Source organism: Silene latifolia, chromosome 1, assembly GCF_048544455.1.
Source record: "Silene latifolia isolate original U9 population chromosome 1, ASM4854445v1, whole genome shotgun sequence".
Lineage (NCBI taxonomy): Eukaryota > Viridiplantae > Streptophyta > Magnoliopsida > Caryophyllales > Caryophyllaceae > Silene > Silene latifolia.
Genome location: NC_133526.1, coordinates 157,225,217 through 157,229,838, shown reverse-complemented (window position 1 = coordinate 157,229,838; position 4,622 = coordinate 157,225,217). Strand labels below are relative to the sequence as shown.

The window sequence follows — 4,622 nt, the reverse complement described above, 5'->3', positions numbered from 1 at the left end:
CGAGTCTCATTAGACCATGCAAATAGTTGAGTAGGGAAGATTAAGTCGACTTGTAGGTGTTGTACAATCTAATCGATTCGGCTCCGGGACCCAAACTTTCCTAGGATTGTAAGATATAAACCAACTCGATCCATCACAATAATAATTGCTTACTTATAATTTGAGAATATGTTTGTATGATCATTTCCCATGAATCCCCTATGACCCCATGACACCCTAGTGCCTTTTATCAATTGTTTACATATCTTTTTAATCATCTTACTTGTTTACTTTTATTGCTATTTAGTTTAGTGATCTTCTATTCCAACCCCAAATTGTGACACCCCTAGACACCGCTACTTGCAATTGAAAATCTCACTTCAATATCCGTCGCTTGGGATCCGACATTTACTTGCCTCTTTACTAATTGTAGAGTTGTTTGTGAAGTTATAAGTATTGTTTTGGTCTAGGTGCTCCTAACGACAAGTACCGAAAACTAAACCTCACAAGAGGGTTCGACCAAAAATGGCGCCATTGCCGGGGACGGTGTTAGCTTGATTTAGATTTTCTTAAATTGTTATTAGTTGTGTCTTTCTTTGCCTTGGGGAAGTAAAACTCCTCAAGGTTTGTTCTAATTATTTTCGAGTTGTTTGATATTTTGCATGTCTAGAAGATCAGAAGGTAACTTGTTACCCTTTGATCACGAAATTGAAAGGACTTTGACAAACAATAGAAGACTTGCTAGAGGTACTTTGAGAGGTATTGGTGAGGTTGTAGATATTCAACCAAACACTATTGAGTTCATCAACCCTTTTGCAAGAGAAGGTGAGGAGAACCCAACACAAAATCCAACACAAAATCAACCCACAATGCCTAAATTTTCATCACATTCCGTACCAACTGAGGAGAACCTACCCAATGGTACTCCCACACCACAACACTTAACCGGAAATTTTATTGCCAAATCCGCATTTATCCAATTAGTCGAACGAAACCAATTTGGGCGGATGCCTAGTGAAGACCCTCACTCTCACATGGAGACTTTTTGTGACTATTGTGATGCGATTTCACAAACCGGTGTAACTCAAGACCAAATTCGATGGATCTTATTTCCTTTTTCTCTAATTGCCACCGCAAAACAATGGTTGAAGGGCCTTGATAAAGCTACTCTCGGAATTGACTCTTGGAAGAAGTTGTCTCTAGCTTTCTACAAACCGTTCTACCCACCGGAAAAGACTAACATGCTAAGAGCTCAAATTACGGGCTTTAAGCAAAGAGATGAAGAATCTTTGTATGAAGCTTGGGAGCGGTTCAAGGGAATTTGTCGCTCATGTCCTCATCATGGACTTAGCGAGTGGTTCTTGGTTCAACAATTTTGGAATAGTCTTTATGAAGACTCAAGAAACATTCTCAACATGGGATCAAATGGTATGTTCACCGAAGTTGACGACATACAAACTTGGAACAAGATTGAGGAAATGGCGGTCCATAATTCACAATATAGTAGGCCTCGCAAGGCTACTAGAGGAGGAAAGCATGAAGTGGACTCCATTACTCAATTGGGTGCTCAACTTAGTGCTCACATTGATACCATCAACTTGAAGTTCGAAAAAGCTATGGCTAGACTTGAATAAGCCTCAAAATCACCAAAGCATCATGTTAATGCCATGACGGCATCTTTACAATCCCAAGTGGGATATGTGAGAATTGTGGAACTTTGGGACATGACCAAAGTGAATGTAGGGGGACAAATGAACAAGTGAATGCTTTTCAAGCATACAAGAGTGGTACCCCTTATTCAAATTATTACAATGAAAACACCAAATTCCACCCAAATCTCTCATACAAAAGCCAAAATGTTCAAAACCCTCAATCAACATACACCCCACCTCCCATGAGAAACCAAAATCAAAGACCCTTTTACAACCAAAACCAAGGTTACCAAAATCAAACTCCATATAATCAACAAAATGACCAAGGTTTTGATGTTCAAAAAGCGGTCATCCAAATGTAAAATAATCAATAAGAGTTTTTCACTCAAATGCAAAAGGATAGTCAAGCAAAGGAAATCACCATCAACAACATCCTAGGCCACACCAAAATGTTGGAAATGCAATTGACTCAACTAGCATCTTCAAGCTCACAAAGACAAAAGGGGCAACTACCACCTCAAAGTAATCCCCCAAGACATGAAACGGTTAGTGCCATCCACTTGAGGAGTCGTAGGAGATATAAAGCACCGAAAAAGCAAGTTGAGGATGAAGTTGTGGAGGCTAGTGACAAAGAAGAAGTTGTACAAAACTCCAAGGATGGAGAACCAACAAAAGAAGAAGTTTCAAAGAAAAGTGAAGACAAGGCCAAGGAGAAGGAACCCATTGTGATTAGACTTCCTTTTCCAATTCGTCAAAGCCAAGCCCAAATTTGATGACCAACTTGGAAAATTTATGGAAATTGTGAAGAATTTGGAAGTCTCGATTCCTTTTACGGGATTAATCAATCACGTGCCGGCCTATGCAAAGTACATGAAGGACATCCTTACGAAAAAGAAGTCAATCCGGAAGCTTGAAACCATCGCCTTCACTAAGGTGAGTAGTGCAATCCTTCAAGGGAGTTCACCTTCGAAACTCAAAGATCCGGGAAGCTTCTCAATACCGTGTACCATTGGCGACACCACGATCAACAAAGCCTTATGTGATCTAGAGGCTAGTGTGAGTGTTATGCCGTATTCGGTAAGTAAAAGGTTAGGGATGGGAGAGCTTAAATGTACCAACATCACACTCCAAATGGCCGATAGATCGACGAAGACACCATTAGGGATATGGGAAGATGTTCCCGTAAGAGTTGGGAAATTTTTCATCCCGGTGGACTTTGTCATTGTTGACATGGAAGAAGACTCTAATATTCCAATCATTCTAGGTAGACCTTTCTTGCACACCGCGGGTGCGGTGATAGATGTGAAGCATGGAGAGCTCACTCTAGAGGTGGGAGATGAGAGCATAACTTTCAATCTTGACAAGACCATGAGAGCTCCCCGTTTGCATGAACCATGTTTTCTGGTTGATTATAGCCGGAAGGATGAAAGGAAGAAGTCGAAATTTCAATGGAAGAATAAAGTTGATGATGCTCCATCAAAAGAGCAACGGAATTGTAACAAAGAGAGCTTGAAAAGCTCACCAAAGTCAAGCAATGAAGAGGATGGCCTTGTTGGCCAAAACAAGAAGGTGGGAGAGTTGTCTCTATCAACTCAAGAGACCTTTAGTGACCAAGTAGATGAAGTTTGCGGTCTTTGGGACGATGAGTTTGAAGGGATTTTTAATCCCTATATTGGCAATGCTATCGATCAAGACCAACATGAAGGACAACTAGTGCAAAGATCTATTAAGGATCTTTATCATGACAATGAACAAGCTTTTGACTACTTCTTCAAGGTGTTGAGTAACATCAAAAACACCTTGGACATGCCTCCATGACATCTCACTAAGGATGAGAGTTTGGTGGAGTCCTCTCCAAACCACCATTTGTAAATATTTCTAACTCCCTAACTTGCATTTTAATTCTTACATTGTATTTTTTTCATATTTGGATTTTTATGCCTTGATCAAGATATTCATCATTTTGAGAGAAGTGAGGGAGGGACTAATGACTTTATTGATGTGTAGTGCTTTAACTTAGTGTGGGGATAGCAATTGCCTAGGCTATTCATGACTTTGTAGTGCCCCTACAATGAAGAACACGGGATTTGAATAATGAAAATGACACGGGCTATGCAAGTGCACGGATGGACCTGAATCCAGGTAGACCAGGAGGAATCCGAGCAGCTTATGGGTAATCCGCTCATCTTATAGCAATCCGAGCGGATAAGGAAGAATCCGTTCGTCCTTTTGAGCTACAAAATTGAAAAATTTTGGTCTGTTAGAAAATCCGAGCGTCCCAGCTGAGAAGATGCTCGTCTGAAACTGGCCGCTCGTCTTTGTAGAAAGACGCTCGTCTTTTTGCCAGTACAGATTAAGAAAAGTTGCTGTAAGATAATCCACTCGTCTTTAAGGAAATCCGCTCGTCTTACTTGTAGAATCCGCTGGTCATCACTGAAAAACGCTCGTCTTTAGGCGAGTTTTCCTGAAGCCGAATTGAGCAGAATCCGAGCGTCCTGACAGGAATCCGCTCGTCTTTCCCCTGCAGTTTTGAAATTTTCGGGTGTTTTAATACACCTTCCCACATTCATTTCATTTATTCAAACATTCAAACACTACCCATAAACCCCAAAACCCTCATCCTCTCCATCACCAAAAACAAGATTTCCTCAACCAAATTCAACAAAATCAAATTCAAACTTCCTTACAACAACAATTAATCACTCCTTTTACAAAATCAATTGATTCAAACACCGAAATCTTCAACCTTTGAGTCGATTTTTGAAATACAAAGCAAAATCCTTTTGTCTTTAATCGATTTGGGCATAATTAGAAATTGAAGATTTTCAATCTTTTCTTGGTGTAATCAACAATAGCAAGAACAAAAGGAGCAACAAAGGCACTCAAAGCAAAGACATTTTCAAAAAGGCAACAAAGCCTTCAAGCAAAGAAAGCTTCAATGGCTATGGTGGTTGCTAATGCAAACTTGGAAGTTCAACAACAACAAGATCC

At 40.2% G+C, this 4,622-nt stretch overlaps 1 non-coding gene across 1 annotated transcript; it reads right to left on the bottom strand.

Moving 5' to 3' along the window:
* Positions 1-1,220: 1,220 nt before the first annotated feature.
* Positions 1,221-1,327, bottom strand: LOC141624925 (small nucleolar RNA R71). The gene has a single exon (XR_012534732.1). It is a non-coding gene; the product is annotated as a small nucleolar RNA R71 (small nucleolar RNA).
* Between the last annotated feature and the right edge of the window lie 3,295 nt (positions 1,328-4,622).